Below are 18,239 nucleotides of genomic sequence, written 5' to 3' on the forward strand. Positions count from 1 at the left end.
GAGAGTGATTGAGTAGTGGAATGCATTGCGTGATAGAGTGGTGAGAGTGTGACTGGCCAATGAGTAGTATGATAGACTGTGTTTTCTAGGATGGGCTCTCACATGATGAAGCTTGTGACCCCGTGGAGGCCTGAATCATCATCATCATCATCATCATCATAATAATAATAAGAAGAAGAACAATATCAAACCAAAGCGTATCCAAATCCATATTTTGACCACATTCAGCTAAAAATCTCTATATCACATTCTATTAAATTCATTTGCTGTCTTTATCATTCCTCCAATGCCACCAACCATTCTAAACCTTCTGATTTCCTTTCTTCAGTCTAATATTCCTAATAGTGAGGGGTCATTTTCCTTTGGGATTTTAATGTTCACAGCACCAGCTGGCTTTCCAACTGCACTGATCAAACAAGTAGAGATGCTAGACATTTGCCACTGCTGAATGACCTTATACAAATTATTAACATGACTACTAGATAACCCAAGTCACACTCCAAACATCCTGGATTAGTGATTCTTCTGAGTGCATTGGAATGTTGTCTCTCCTTTCAGACCATAATCTAGTGCTAATGTTTTTTCCCATGGAGCAACATGCATATACCCATTTTTGTCTTATATCTATGTGTTGCATGACACTATAAAAATGCAGATTGAGATGATCTTTGCAACTTCTATGTCTCATTCTCTTGGCTGGGATACTGTTTCCAACTTTCCAACTCATATGTATTGAACAAATGTTCTAAACATATCAGTGAAATAATCCTCATTGGCATGGAAACATTTAATCCCCATTCCACTCTATGTTCCTGGCTGTTAAACAATCCCTGGTTTTCGAAAAGGTGTGCCAAGGCTATCCAAGTCAAGAATCAAGTATACCATAACTGACTCTCATTTTATACCAAAAAGAATCCTGTAACTAGCTGTTACAGGATGCTTGAAGTTGAAGATGTAGTTTCGTCTCCTCTTCAGAAGACCAGGTCTGATATACATCCAAATACATATTTGTCGTATTAATCTGTATCCTACACCAAACAGCTTAAAGCCTGCTGATTACATTATTACTTATACTAACATCATCATCTTTATACTGTACCTAATTTTAGTTCATTAGCATTCTCTCACCTTTCCTATCCATCTTCCATGAATACACTCTTTCTGTAATATTCTACATTGGTAGAATATTACAGATATATTCTTCTGTCAACAGGATGGTCACGCCAATAATTTTTGTCTCCTTTGCATTCACCAATGCTAAGAGCACATTACCTATATTTCTAATGCTCCAGGCATTAGTGAACATGCACGACAGCCATCCATCAGGCTGGTGGACATTCAACTAAGTCTTAAAATCTAACTGGTTCAAAGAAGCAGTAAGAGGATTCATCAACCACATCCTTTACTTCACTGTCATAGTAATAATTTTTACTGTCTTATAAAACTAGTCCTGCCATTCTTGGGGATCATCCCATCAAGCTATCTCTCTCTCTCTCTTTTGTTATCACATTCACATTTAATTCTCATCTTAATGCCCACATCTTGGTTCTAATGCAAATACCATGACGCATCTCTTTCGCCAAACAACAATCTCTCAAAGCACCTCACCTCATTCCAAATCCATTTAAATGCAAATTTTCTAAAATGCAGCAAAATCACATTTAAAGTGGCTCATATTTCTTCAATTTAAAGTATGCCCTAAAAGATGAATTAAAGAAAGTATTCTATAAGAAAAAAATTAAAAATATGGAGGACTGTTATAAGGAATGTTGAAGAAAGGCATATTCTGTATATTCTATAGGACATTATAATATCCATAAAACTAATTTATAATATGATTAATAATCAAAAAGAAATCAATAGCCATCTTGAAAGGAAGCAAACGAAATTTAAAGAAGCAATATTTAAAGGATTATGGTCTACAAAGAACTTTTTATGCCAAGAATTAAATTACATCAAATCTGTCTATCTAAAAAATACCTTTATCACCAAAGCATTTAACAGTTTTATTCTCCCAGTTTATATCTTAGGAAGAAATCTCTCAGACTCCTCTTCTTTAAAGTAATATTTGAGCATATTGTTAAAGTTCTTTCCTTTCATTCTGTTGGGAAAATTTCAACTTTCCTTTCTTCCCCTAAAGACAAGCTTCTTCAAATTAACTTAGAATTCAACTTTCCAGGTATATACTGGATCTCTTGCTTGGCTTGTCTTACTTTACAATCAGTAGACTGCTATGAAGAACATAAACTTCATAGCAGTCTACTGAGCAACTTGATTAGCCAAACATGCTATACCTACTAAGCACTCTTTTGAAGAAAACCAAGCTCTTATACAAGAGTAGATTCCTTGTAGAACATTTGTAAAGAGAACAATGAGACCTTTTTACATCATCCAGATCTGAACAGATCTTGTGGCCTTCAGTTTTATCCCTTCTATGGGAAATATTATCGTACTGATCTTCTATTAATTCTTAATTTATTATTTAATTACACACACATATTTTTTAATTAAGAATTTTATTGACCAGCTATTGTCCTCCATCATAATGCCTCTTTTTAAAATGATTCTGTTATTTGTATCTTAGACACTAAGGTAAACATTTTACATCATTAAAATAGGTTTCATATAAGTTTTTTTTCATCTTTTTCCATCTCAAATATACAGATCAGCCAACTCATCTTCATCTAAAAAGCTCAATAAAATATCTTTGCATAGTAGATGGGATTTTAAACCAGTTCATTCCAATCAAAAGGCTTTAGAGAAACTGACTGAGCTGCAGAGGCTCTTTTGAAAGTTACATTGTCGACAAAAAAAAAAAAAAAGACAATAATATAAATTTTATTATTCTTATTAACTAGAAAAAATCCTGATATGATTTTTTTTTTTTTTTTTTTTTTTTTGTACTGAGTACCTTGAATTACAACATTGAAATAATCTAAAGTAATTTCAGATTATTTTACAGTTTTAATTTATATAACAGTGGAATAATAATGACATATTTGCATTCACAGCTGACAAAAAAATCGGTCATTATATTGCTCTTAAAATTGAAAATGGATCATTAACAAAAAAACTAGGTAGTTTTTATTATTATAACAGTGTATTATTATTTTTTATATAATTTATAATTTATATATTAAAATATATTAATTTAACTTCTGCAACAAATTAAAAAAATGGCAAATATTGGTATATCAGTCTTCAGTGATGATCTCTGATATACAACTTTCATTGTGAAGAATTTATGGAGACAAAAACAAACGTGTTGGACTTAACTTCAACACGTGTTTTTGTCTCCATAAATTCTTCACAATGAATGCTGACTACCGTGTAACCATAAAAGTAAGAATCTGACATACAATTATTTTAAACATATATTGTATCTCTTAGTGGATTTCGATAATACTGAGAATGGGGTTCAATTAGCAAATAATTCAAGTTAGAATTCAAATCACATCATCATCCTTGGTAGCAAAATACTGCTGTTAGGACAAAATTCTTGAGCTGAAATAAATAGCCCATCTCACATAGCATAGAGTCAGAGATTTCAGTCCTGATAATGTGATTTTCCTCTTACTGGCTGGTCAATTTGATGGTTTATTGCCATCCAAGGGTTAAAATTATAAATGGCAAATACATAAGTATATTGTAAAATGAAAGGAAATCTTGAGTGACACAATAATACTGAATGTGTGTACATATATCTAAAAATCCTAAGGTAAGATAAAGAATACAATTTGTATTATAGAGGTTTAAAAATATTTCAAAATATGAAGATGTGCATTAATTTTTTGAAGCAACACAAACACTGGATAGGCTTGACAGTTATAAGGCTCAGAAAGGCACTAAAAGTAGTCAAATAATGAGTGTGCTCATTAATGAAATTAGGATGGTCTACTAAAATATGATAAACATGTAAAATACCACTGCAGCGCTCACACTTTCTAATGAGGGAAATGTTATTATCCCTCAAATAAGAATATAGAAGAAGCTGTTCTTTCTTGGCTCTGCAATGATCGCACTCCTATCGTTCCAATAGGAGTGCGATCATTGCAGAGCCAAGAAAGAACAGCTTCTTCTATATGATTCCTGTGCAGCAGTTTGGTTTTAGGTTTTTGTGTGTTATACTTTGTTATTAATTTCTCTATTTTCATGTTTACCACTGAAATGCATTTTGTTTTGTTATTTGCCTGTAATGTTGTACAAACAGATTGGTCAGTTCATAGATGTTGTTTACTTGCAAAGACAGCAAAAGTCATACTATGCCAGTGGTGTTCAACCTTTTTTACTACGCGAGCTACTTTTCTATAAAAAGTTATTCGCCGATCTACTCTCTTATATAGATCACGTTCCCCCAACCTGATATCTGATTACGCACAAATAAACAACTAAAAACTTTATTTGTGTATTTAAAAATTTATTAATCACTTTCAATTATTTTAATACAACAAAAAAAAAAAAAAAAAATATATATATATATATATATATTGGAATAAAATATTTATTTCTCTATTTTGGAAAACCAAAGTTAGAAAAAACAACAGATTGATTACAAACTCACAAGTTACAGGAAATGCTGGTTGATTAAAAAAAAAAAAAAGTTAATGTGAAAATTGGCATTGTTTGGACCTCAAAATATTTTCATAGTCAAGTTGATATGAAGAAGTGGCCAATCACAGACAATCATCCAAATGACTGTAATATATAATTTGGTTTCTTAATTGATTTTTTATGACGTTCATATTTGAAAAAGTGGATTCTGACAAGTATGTCGATCCGAAACATGACAGAATTTTTCATGCAATATCAGTTAATATTGGGAATTTTTCATGTGCATACTTCCAAATGACTTCATTGTTTATTGATTTTAAATGTAAACTATTCTGAATGTTTATTATCTCAAGTTCTACTTGATTTAATAAACATTCAGCTTGGTTTATATCAAACAGCCCACTAATTTTATTTGAAATTTCTGTGATGTTCAAGTTTTCTTGAAATGGATTATTGATAAAAGATACAATCATTTCAGTTTTATTAAAATCTTTAAATCTTGAATTTATTTCTTCCTCAACTAATTCTATTTCATGAATAAATTCTTTTAAATCATAGCGAAGCATTTCTTGATTTTGTTCAAAAAATTTTAATAAATATGGGAGATGTCTAAATTCGCAGTCATTTATATTTTACTTTAATAAAAGTAAGTACTGTTGGAAAGTTTTTATTGAACTTAACATGTCAATTAAATTTTTATCTCTACCTTGTAACTCTAAATTTAAATTGCTTAATTTCGTACAGAAATCTACTAAAAATGGTAAGTGTAACAACCATCTTTTATTACTCGATTGTGGATAAATATCTCTGTTTTCATCAAGAAAATTTTTTATATCGTTAATTAATACAAGAAATCTTTCTAAAAATTGACTTCTGCTGAGCCAGCGAACATTATTGTACAACAGAAGTTCTCTATCATCATCTGCCTGTAATTTAAATAACTGCCATTGCAGACTTTTCCTCGAACAGAATTTACAATTTTAAATGTAATATCCAAAACATCTTTTGTGTTTAATCTTTTACTACACAGTACTTTTTGGTGAATAACACAGTCATACGTTTAAAAAATCTGGATATTTGTCATCGTTTTTACTTAATGAAATGAAGCCTGATTTATTACCTATCATTGCAGGAGCACCATCAGTAGTAATGGACACAAGTTTAAAAAGCGGAAGTTTGTGTTGTTTCACAAATTCATCAAATGCCAAAAAAATGTCTTCTCCCTTAAGTCCTTCCCAATAATGGTATAATTTTCAATAGTTCTTCTTTACTTGAATAATCTTGATATACCATTAACTGAGCAATATCAGTGAAGATGTTTGATTCATCAAATTGTAATGAAAATGCAACACACTGGTGAATGTCTGACATTAACCTGGCCTGGAAACTTTTCTCCGGCAATTAGAACTCTTTCTTTCGGCAATTTGAAACCTTATCTGTGGCCTGGAAGTAGTCTCTCTCTAGCGACGTCTCGAACTGAGATGCTCCTTTCTGGAAGCGGGAAACTCCTCGCTCACGCAACGTGGATCCGGGCAGTCTCTTTGACGGTGACTCTGGACCGGGCAGCCTCCTCTCTGACAGCAATTCTGGAACCGGGACCCCCCTTCTGCTTGCTTCAGTCCCTTTTTATTAGGCCTCCTCTGAGACCTCGCATGAAGTTTGGCATCCCACAAAGAATCGGTATGAGTCTTTCATCTTAAGTTTCAAGTTCAGCACGCCTTTGGTTCTCCTCCGCTTTCTTCTGATTGTAAGTTGTCGGCCATCGGAAAGTTGTCTGAACTCTTTCTGACTGATGTTTACACTTAGAGCCCGCAAGTCTTTCGCATACATACAAGTTTCAATAACAATCTTTCTAATGCCGCCATGTACAGCTTGGGCGACAAAAACATTGCCTTTGTTTTTAACACTATAACATATTCTTATTTAAACAGCATATACAGTTAGCTTCAAAAGAGTTATTTACAAAAACATCTAATACAAACTATACCAAGACAAACAAAGTTCATTTTTTTACAATATTCACATGGGACTTAACCTAAGTAAAAAATCAATGTAATGTGCTTTGGAATATTTAATATTTAAGCTACAATCGAGTTTTTACACTCTGCTTAAAATCGTATTCACTTGGCTCGCTGTTTGACTTCCACTGATCCAAATTAATTCATTTACCCGGACTTATAAGAAAATTACTGATTTGACAATTTTAACGAAAAATAAATAAACAATAGCAATACACTTAAAGTGAATTAAAAATAATACAAAATAATGATAAATAAAATATTATGTTTTCAGTTTTAATTAAATTTGTAAGGACGAATACACAAGAGATCGACCAAAAATCGCTCCGTGATCGACGGGTTGAACACCCCTGTACTATGCCAAACCAAAGGTACCTGAGTACTGAAGTAACCCATGGTAATAATAAATAATAATAAACAGATAAATTAATAAATAACGTATTATGTACATAAAGCAAATTTTGAAAAAAATAAAGTTGAGCAATGTGGTATCTACACATGTATATATAGAATTTATAATCAAATGTGTCTGTATAAATTAATTCTTAGTAAAAATTTAAAACTTCATGCAATTTATCTGAGTCTGATAAGATCAAAGTGTATGTGGCTCAGCCAGATTAGAAAGGAACGAAAAAGTTTCATTCCTTTCTTGAGTGCTGGTATTCTGCTAGAACATGAGAAATAGTAAGATAATTTGTTGCATTTACACATCAGTAGGTCATCAGCACTCAACAGATAATGCATTAGATGAGAGTGATCTATGTAGAGTCCAGCAAGAACAACTCTTTTGTTTCTACACTGACTAGACTGCCAATGCTACACCCATCACAGTTCACCTTATTAATCCTAATTCCACACTAAGTGATTTCGTCAATCATCCTTATGGTTGAAGAAATCATCTCACAAATACAACATCATCGCTCAACAGCCTGAGTCTTTGTGAGATGATATTGCCTGACAGAGAATGCCAAGTTAAAAATGTTCTGCATTTAATCTCCTCTGGCTTAAGGTTCCCTTGCCCCATTCAGTAACATTATAATCTGTTGTATTTAAAAATTCCGGAGGAAAAAAAAAAAAAAAACTGTCACCACATCAGCACATTATCTCCAAAACTTGCCCTTCTGCAGTCTAATTACCAAAGGGTAAAGTTATCTTCCTGATGTCAGCACACTGACATCAGTAAGATAACTTTACCACTGGAAAAGGGAAATCCAAATGATTTCCCTTTTCCAGTGCAACCAATCAAGCTGGAAGAGATGTGCAAGTATTTGCCCTAAGAGATGATCTAATACAAATCATCTTTCAACCAATCTGGATACCAGATAATACTCTCCCTAACACCTTTAATCTCTTCCAAGTATAGGGTGGAGATCACCTCTTCTTTCGGTAACACAGACAATATCTTATGCAACTTTCCATTCTCATAGAGCTCTCTTCCCTAAACCATGTCCATGTGTCTTTTATCATTAAAAGGGTGCCGAATTGGAATATCTAAACGATTTCTACTCCTCTTCCCATGGTCAGATTGCCACTTCTACTCTCTGATTTAAACATGTGCTCTGAGAAATTAGCTACTGTTCAACAGCAGGGAATACTATGGAGGTTCAAGGATAAAACTCAGCATACTGCAAATGACAGCATTGTACTCCTACTCTGAAGCACAAAATAAATCTAAATATGACTATTAAAAGGCTAACAGCTAAAATGTCCCTCTTGTTCAAATGTCTTCTGTTCATTGCACAAGCCATCTAGTCCAATTTCTGCTCATCTATGTTTCCATCCTCCTGCTCTCATCCAACACTACTGTTATTGCTGGCATTATTCTTCTCCTCTAACACTTGAATATATAACCAAGACAAATCATCCCCTGCCACACTAAAAAACATGGCACAACATGCTTTCTGCTGTTTTTCAACAGAAAGGTATTAGAAGAATCTTAAATAATCTAGATACCAAATTCTTCAGTTTCAGGTTCCAGTGGTATCTCCATAATTACATAATCAAAGGTTGTGCTTCAGAGCTCTTGTCCGATGTCAGGAGAGGGCACTCGTGTGGTGAAAGAAGTAACGGTGTGTAAAAAGGACTCCGGTTTCAGATAATTTTTTTTGAAATAATTAATAGTATAAGTGTGTGTGTTCATGAGTAAGAGTTGCTATAAAGGTTGTGAGCTTGTAATGTTATTAGTGTGTGGAATATTTTGTTTAAATTTATTTACAAATTCATTGATATTAGAGATTAGTGTAGCAACCAGCAAAGGAAAAATGGAAGCGGCTTTGTCCATGCAGGAATTTAACTTCGACTTCAGTTGTTTAATGAAATGTGAGGTGTGCCATATGTACTTGTTTGATTCCATTGATAAACTGTGGATATTTAAGGTGGATGGAAGGAGGGTGTGTGTGAAGTGTGAGCTGAATGAGGACTTGATGAGTGCAAATATGTTGATGACAGAAAGGGTTAGTAGCAAGAATGGCATGAGGAGAATGAGTGGTTGTCTGATAGAGAAGGGTGGTGTAAAAGAACAGTAAAAAATGGTAAAAAAGTTTTGAAAAAGAGAACGAGCAATCTGAAAAACTTGCTCATTAGTAAGAAAGATGAAAATGATGAGAATGTGGCAGAAGGCAATGAAATTGAGAGAATGAATGAAAGCAGAAGTGTGACGCAAGGTTCGAAAGCTCAAAAAATCGAAAGAATGAACGAGAGCGAAAGTTTGAAGCAGGGTTCGAGAGTTCGAAAATTCGAAAGAATGAATGACAGTAAAAATGTAATGCAAGATTCGAAAGTTAAGTTGGATAGGATGAGGCAAGAGATGAAATGGGATGAGGAATCAACTTAAGACAATTCGGGAAATGTATGGGAGAACAAAAATGATGAAAACAAATAATGCTGGTATAAAAGAGGTAAGCAAAGACCCACAAGTGGCATTATATGGCGATTCAATTATTAAAGGTGTGCTGGACGAGAGGATGAACAAGGTATGTTTTACTGGAGGTAGAATGAGTAGAGTGATTGAGGCATTGGATAAGAGGAGTAAGTGAGCAAAAGAGTTGATAGTTTTAATAGGTAGACTTGACTGCAAAGAAAGAAATGTCAGATTGGATATCAGGAGGTTGTTGAGACAGATAAAAGAGAATAGTGTGATAGGAAAGGTAGTAAGCATGTTGCCTAGGTATGATAGTGGCAAGATGAGGTGGAGAGCAAGGATTATGAACTATATGTTAGCAGAAATAGTTTGTTAATGTGTGGAATGAGTTTGAGGGACGAAGTGAACTGTATAAGAGAGATGGATTGCATCTGAGTGGTTTTGGTGTGAATAGCGTGGAGAGATTGCTGTTGGAAAGTAGAGAAGCAAGTACAGAGAATGAATATGATCAAGTGGGAAGTGATGTGGAAGAGCAGTAGAGTAAGACAGGAGATATTGAAGAGGTGGTTATGAATGAAGAGGTCAGTAGTATGAGTACAGAGAATGAGAGAATGGGTTAGCAAGATGGACAGGGAAGTGGGGATGCTCAGGGTGGACAGGGGAACATAGAAAGGTGGATGCTCCAAGAGGATGTGAATGCATGTGTAGACAGGAAGGGAAAGTGAAGACCTGGGATCAAGAGGAAATTGAGGTGAAAAGTGAAGACCTGGGATCATTAAGATTTGAAGAGGATTCTAAAATGAATATGGAGAAAGAGAAATGGTTTCAGCTGAGCATGGAGAAATGACATCAAATGAGTGGTGTCAGTAGAACTAGCTATAGATCCAGGAATGAGCTGCTGTGTTTGTATACAAATGCCAAAAGTGTGAAACAAGGCAGATGAAATGGTTGCATTAATTAAGTCTCTTCACTCAAGAATTGTTGGAATAAGTGAGACATGGCTAGATGAGGACAACATCCTGACAGGAATAGAGATGGAAGGGCATAATGTGTTTCATGAGGATAGAAAGGGTAAAAAGGAAAGAGTGCTACTGATGACAGAGAAGTGGTTATGTCCATACAAAGTAGAGATGCAAGAGGGAAATAGTGCCAGTAGTTTTGAGGCAGTATGATGTGAGATAGAGGTGAATAGAATGAAATACTTGGTTGGATGTTATAGACCTGGTAATGTGGATGGTAGTGACTATGAAATGTATAATCAAATTAGTCAAGTAACATTGATAATTTTGATTAATTTTAACTTTATTTTAATTATGGTATTTTAATTATTTCAATATAGACTGGGAAGATGAGTTAGCAACTGCAAGTAAAGAAAATAAGTTATCATTTTATAGAATCAAATTATAGGCCTAACTGCATGCAGTTAGGCCTATAAATCAGGTGTTGTGGTTAAGTTATTGCAGGAGCTTGTGAGAACTAGGATCCAGAATTGGGTTGACAACAACGGTATTATCTTTGATGGACAGCATGGATTTGCTAAATAATCTACTTACTTACTTATTACAATAAGGTGATGGTTTTCTTGAACAGAACAGAGGGATACACAGTAATATACTTAGATTTCACAAAGGCTTTTGATAGATTACCACATGATAAGTTGATAGTAAAAAAATTGAGCAGATGGAGTTGGATATTAGTTTAGTGAATTGGTTCATAGACTGGCTATCTCATAGGTATCAGCAAGTTGTGTATGGGGGAGCAATATCCCAGAAAAGGAAAATCACTAGTGGTGTCTCAGGGGTCTGCTTTAGGGTCATTACTGTTTATCTTATATGTTAATGATATTGGCAAAAATTTGGATGGAGATATTCAGTTGTTTGCAGATGATGCAAAGTTGGGATGGACCATGAAGAGTAGAGAAGATGTTGTGAACTTACAAAAAGACTTGAATAGATTGAATTAATGGGCTCAGGAATGGGGATGCAAGTTCAATGTTGGAAAATGTAAGTTTTTAAAATTTGGAAAACAAAGATGGGATGCAGAATTTATGCTTGGTGAGAATATATTGTTGGAAGTAGAGGAAATAAGAGATCTGGGAGTGATAGTGGATAAGGATCTAAAATTTAGGGGACACGTCGCCAAAATTGTGAAGACAACACAAAGACTTCTGGGAATGATGAGGAGGACACTGACGTGTAGAAGTAGGGAGATTCTTGTTCCATTGTATAAGGCTTTGATTAGGCCATACATGGACTACTGTGCCCAGATTTGGTCATCTGGTTTTCAAAAGGATGAAGAGATGTTAGAAAGGGTCCAGAGGCAACTGACTAACGTAGTTTCTGACCTCTGGAATGTCGAATATGAGGAAAGATTGAGAAGATGCAATTTACAGAGTCTAGTGGATAAGAGGAAGAGGGGAGGTATGATAGAGACCTACAAGTTAGTAAGGATTGTTATAGGATCAATGTTGGAAAGGTTCTACAGTAAACAGTGTGAAATCAGAGGAGAACCAAAGGTCATCCCTGGAAACCGTATAAAGAGGGTGTGAGCAGAGGAGTGAGAAGCAGGTTTTTTGCATGCAGTTATAAATGATTGGAATACCTTGCCTGAGAGTGTGGTGTCTGCAGTGAATTTTAGTGTGTTTAAGGTGCATTATGATGAGCTGTGTGTGTATGACAGAAGGACCTCCTAGATGAGTCCATACGGAGGTAGCAGGTTTTTTCTCCCGGAAACTCTGGTTTTTCATCCCGCATACAGATAAATCAGCCCTTCAGAACACACGCAATTTAGACAAAAAATACTACCTGTGGTGGTGGGCAGTAGATGGCGCTGATGTAAATGATCGGTAGTAAAGGCTCGGTGTAGTGGTGAAGACGGACAGTTGTACAATAGGTGTCTTCCCGTGATAAATCTACGGACTATTTGGAGGTGTCATGAATAATAATAATAATAAAATAATAATGGAAACAAGCAAATATTCCATCCATTCCAAATGAGGGTTACAGGTTGCTTCAAGTAATTCTGAACAACAGTCAAAGTAACTAAGCTAATTAGACCTGTATATTATGTCTGTTCTTCTGGCCAGTTTACCTGTTTTGATAGATGAATAATCCTCTCACCACTGCATCAAACTAAAAAAAAAAAAGGAAGATAAAAGTCTGCTGTCAAATTACTAAGCTATCACCCATGATTCTGTCCTCTCCAAAGTAATGGAGAAAGTTATCAACAGTCAATCAGTGACTAAAGGCTTATCATTATGGATTTTGCTACTGTAAATCCACAGCTTATCTCTTATACTGTACAATCCATCACTGAAGATGCACCATAGAAAGTCTAAAGAAACCTGTGCTGTTACTCTTGACATTTGCATATTATTTGATCAAGTCTGATACTGATGTCTGCTCAGTAAATTGCATCCTGATAATGTGTGTCATGAATGGTTTACTGTTTTCTAGCTTTTTTATGAAAACAGAACTCACTTAATCTCCTTCTCCTATACATAAAACTGAAACAACAGTCCTATCCATGGCTTTGCTGATGATAATACACTCCATTCCTCTGGCTCATTTGCCAAGTCCATCAGTGCATAAAGATCTTCTACAACTGCTACCATAAACACTGACTCCATACCATTCTTGAATGTAGTTAGGATAAACTAGTCACTTTCAATGCTACCAGAATATGGTCTGGCATTTTTTTTTATGTGAAGTGGATCTCGGTTCATCTTTGTTTGCCATCAGAAATATACAGATCACTAGACTGGATCAGATGCTTCTTCTTGGATTGACATTTTCCTCTTGCCTTTTCTGACATAAATATATCACATCAACAGATGCCTTATCATCTAGCTAGGAATTCTTTTTCTGCTCAAATGTTCTTTTCACCCATTCTTAATGAACAAATTCCAAATCCACCTAACCATAGAATACCAGGGCAGGCACAAAATCCTTCCTAAAAATCTTGCTGGGCTCTCCAGAGGAGAGTGATTCAGCTGATAAATGATCCCTTCCTGAATCACCTCAACCACTACCTCAATCTGTTTTACTTCAATGACGAGCACTTCCATGAATGCTGATCTTCCCATCTATTTCTTTGCTTTCAAATGAGCCTGTTAAAACACATGCATCAACTGCATAACATCTTTTAACAGAATAAGGGCAAACTCACTCTTAAGAAAGAACAATTTGAATTTACAATCAAATGAGCCACATATGAGCTCCCCAGGTTAACCACAAAGGGCAAGAAATACTAGGTACTTATTAGAGGGACTGCTGGGCTAGGATGTGATTGTTTCAGAACAATGTTCTTGTTTATTCTCCAGATCTCAAATCACACTATAAGCACTTAAAGTCTTGAAAATAATTCAAAAACGACTAACCAATATTAATGCCATCAAAATGCAAGTAATTCTTAAGGGGTGTAATTTATTTAGGACAAAAGAGAAGATAGCATAAAATCAGATGAAAGTAATATAGAAGATAATAAAGTGCTCTACTTTTCCTAAGACTGGAAGACAGTTAAGAAGTTTATTCAGTATAGTGAATTTTTATAAGAGAATCATTCCATCTTTTTTTTCTCACTTTAGCTTAACCAGTCTTACAAAGAAAGGCATGAAATTTCACTGGAGCGAAATAAAACATAGGAATTTTGAATTTCAAAAGTCTAAAGTGACATTCTCTTAATTTGAATGAAAAAATTCTATACATCTGTAAAGACCTCTCAAGAGTGTATTAGTGCAGTAGTAGAACAATTAAATTAGTGATCTCTAAATACTATTTGTTTTCTTGAGCAGGAAGTTAAGTGGATCAGAGAAAAAACTATTCAATTATTGAGAAGGAAGCACTAGCCATTATTCATCTACCTCACAAACTTAGATATTTACTGTATAGCCAGCAATAAGGAGTCATTTCTAATCACAAGCCACTTTCATTTCTAAACAATGGAGGATAAGAATCAGAGAATTATTAGTGATTCAAGAAAGAATTTATCCTTTACTTATATTACTGGAACAAAAAATATAATGGCTGACAAAATGAACCTAGATCACATAAAGTAGGATTCTGAAAGTTGAAGGAGTGCTTAAAAAATTGATACATTCTGGAGTGAGGTATATAAAGATCACAACACAATAAATCTAGACATAGTCTAGATTTATTATGTTTTGATGAGCATGATATTTTATGCCTATGAGGTTTGAGTTTCCTCTAAAAGTAACTGTTCCATTTAATTCTATTATTTTTCTTACAGAGTAGAATCATGGAGGTCCTTGGTCACTTAAGTTAAGAAAAGAGTCCAAACCAGATCTCAGAAAAATAATTTTAGATTGGAATGTCTTCTAATATAAGGAAATATATAAAATAATGTCATTATTTTCATTTACAAAATCTATTTAGAGGAAGAGCCCTTTGAGCACAATGCTGCTGATGTTGCTTCAGTACAAGACACTAGAGTAAGTATATTCTTTTAGTTGCAGACATGTTATCTTGATATACTGAGGCATTTCATATAGCAATGACTGCTGAAACACTAGCAAAATGCCTTATTAACACATTTTCTGCAGATATGGCTCTTACAAAAATATGATGATAGAGGAATTGTTCTTTATATAATGGCATCAAACACAAATGCTTGTTTCATACGGTAATGATCCTCTTTTCATCTATGTATAAATAATTTTTATGTTATTTTAATTATAAAGATAGAGATGAATTTTTGGTTAATATGGTGCATAATTTTTCCACTACAGGGCAAATAATAATAATAATAATAAAAATAGTGAATCATCTTTACAAGAGAACAGAATGGCTATTAATAAATCTGGTAAGGATGGAAACCTAATTTTAGGTGAGTTAGTTCTTTTACAAAATCCAGCAAAATCCTTTACTTCCTTGTGAGAGTAAAGCTGGAAAACTAAAGAGCAAGATTTCTGGACCTTATAGAAATATCCAAAATATCAACTATCACTTATAAAATAGTAGAGATAAAACAGCCAAGTAAGTTCATTGTTACACACTCAGATAAATGAAGAAATACTATTTTGATAGGAATATAAGTTATATCTGGTGTGAGTAAAATCTTCATTTAAACACAAAAGAACATCAAAATCTCATAAGAGAATTAGATTATTTTCTTCAAGAATACAAAGATAAATTCTAGAAATAACATGGACAGTGTTGAATAATTGTCAGATTTGTTTCAGATATTGTCTTTCAAAAGACCAAAACTGACTTCTGGAAGCAGAAGTAAAAATATGACTGAAGTTGAGCCTTCTTTTAAGGAATCATGCCATGATGATATACAGCAATTTGAATTGTCAGATTTTAATCAAGCTAGACAGAGTGCATATTTGCTTTCAAACTATCAGCAAATGCACTAAGGTGAAATGGAAAAATAATTTATTGTTACTCTAGGAAGAACTAAAATTGCCATTTATTTATCTATACTACTCTTAAAACAAATACAGGTAACGGAAATTTAGGTAACTAAATTTATTATAGTCTAACCAAGTGAAAAATAAACTTTCAACATCTTTCTCTAAATCCAGAGTAATTTATTAAAAGGGTGGCACACCGTCTGGCAACTCCTATAGGTAGAGATGACCTTGCTAATGCTTCTGCCTAGTATCTCCACTTGGGCCTGGCTCCCACCGAAGAGACCTCAATAAAGGTCGAAACTAGTCTGGGTAGTTGCCCTTTAATGCAGACATATCTGCAAGGAGATGTGTTTTGCATTATGGGAGATACTGAGATAGGAGTGTTGTTAGCTTGCACCACCTTTGCAACTAGTTGCCCTGGTGTTGTACCACCTTGCCGCAGTCCTGAAGATACTTTCAGCCACAAACTCTGTTTGCTCACACTTGGATAAAGGATTAAACTAAATTTATTATAGTCTAACCAAGTGAAAAATAAACTTTCAACATCTTTCTCTAAATCCAGAGTAATTTATTAAAAAGGTGGCACACTGTTTGGCAACTCCTATAGGTAGAGATGACCTTGCTAATGCTTCTGCCTAGTATCTCCACTTGGGCCTGGCTCCCACTGAAGAGACCTCAATAAAGGTCAAAACTAGTCTGGGTAGTGGCCTTTCCCTTAATGCATAACATTAGACATATCTGCAAGGAGATGTGTTTTGCATTATGGGAGATACTGAGATAGGAGTGATGTTAGCTTGTTCCACCTTTGCAACGAGTTTCCTGGTGTTGTACCACCTTACCCCAGTCCTGAAGATACTTTCAGGTGCAAACTTTGTTTGCTCACACTTGGATAAAGGATTAAACTAAATTTATTAAATACAGCTAACCTTCGTATAACGCGGATGTTAGGTTCCATAGAAATGCTGCGTTATATAAATCGCGTTATGTGAGACTCAGATAACATAGAAAAAGTAGGATTATGTTATGAAATCGTTTTTTTTTTTAAATTATATAAACAACAATGACATCATCATCATCTTCCTTATACCCTCTTTTACCTTGTGGTGTCGAGGGTCCATTGATCATCGGACCTCACTCCGTTTACAGGATAAAGTGGTCAGCCTTATGCCCCGGTGTATCCTATGGCCTGTAGTGTTGAGTTCTCAAGACCAGTTTGCCTGCATTGCGGGATGAAAAACCCCAGAATAAACTGGGGAAAAAACCCTGCTGTCCACGCCCAAGACTGGCTAACTTGGCTATGGCTGAGGAAGATCCTTCAGCTCCTCACGTCACCGATGGGAATCAAACCTAGGACACTCCTTTCCCAGGCATATGGTTGCGAAGCGCATAGCCACTAGGCTAACCGCACGGACTAAATTTTTATGTGCCAGCAGCACCCAGGTTTCCAAGATGGGCACCCTAACAAGTACTAACTGGGCTCAGGTTTGCTTAACTTCAGTGATCAAACGAGAACTGGTGTTTTAAACTGATGTGGCCACTGACAACAATGACATAACCAACAAAAATATTTTTTTATTTAATTCAGGTAAGTTAAGAAAACATATAAACTATGAAACAAACACATAGTATAAAATTATAAAAATTAGAAATTGTATGTAAACTTCATTGCACATAATGCAATAAATGTTTTAGGCAAAATAAAATAAAGTGCATATTTTAATCATCATCAATCTTCAAAACTAAAAGAACATAGATGTTCTTTATTTACGAGTGGCTGGATGTCATCATCACTTGAAATCTCTTGGACATCGTTTTTATAATTCTCATTGCATACTTTGGCTTACTATCAAGAAATTAGTAATAAGACCTTGCTATGCTGCAATTTTTTATTGAGTTCATAATATGGACTAAATAAATATCCAATTGTCTCATGAATTTTCTGGATCGCTCCATTGAGGGATCCAGAAAAATAACTTCCATCCGTAAAATAACTTCCAAACTTTCTTGCCAAGTCCAATCCTTCTGCTAATTTCTTTAAACTGAATTCTTTAAAGGATTCATCACAACCAGAATCTTTGGCAGAACTTCCCAGGCCATTTGATTCAAAGTCATCTGTTAATTGTACCAGTTCCTCCTCATTTAAATCTGTTTCCCTATCAATTAATTCACTAATTTCATTTTCAAAAGTCCTCTCCACCAAAAAAAAAAAAAAAAATCTGTGTGACTTTATTATACGACTTAGCTCTTCATCCACTGGAGGTACGAAATTTTGTTCCAGTTCGACGAATATGACTTAAATGTTGATATTATTCCTTGGTCGAGTGGTTGAATACATGAAGTAGTATTAGGCGGCAAAAAAGTCATTTTAATATTCGGATGGCTTAAATTTGTTAGGTGGCCTGGTGCGTTATCTAAAATTAGTAGAATTTTGAAGTCA

General features: G+C 34.5%; 1 protein-coding gene and 1 pseudogene across 1 annotated transcript in view; both read right to left on the reverse strand.

Moving 5' to 3' along the window:
• LOC150102843 (uncharacterized) overlaps positions 1-18,239 on the reverse strand; it is an 836,492-nt gene that overhangs the window by 104,151 nt on the left and 714,102 nt on the right. The window lies entirely within an intron of this gene.
• Positions 17,227-17,344, reverse strand: LOC150102844 (5S ribosomal RNA; annotated as a pseudogene).

Source organism: Typopeltis vanoorti, chromosome 9 (assembly GCF_054136105.1).
Source record: "Typopeltis vanoorti isolate ZY-2024b chromosome 9, IOZ_Tvanoo_1.0, whole genome shotgun sequence".
Lineage (NCBI taxonomy): Eukaryota > Metazoa > Arthropoda > Arachnida > Uropygi > Thelyphonidae > Typopeltis > Typopeltis vanoorti.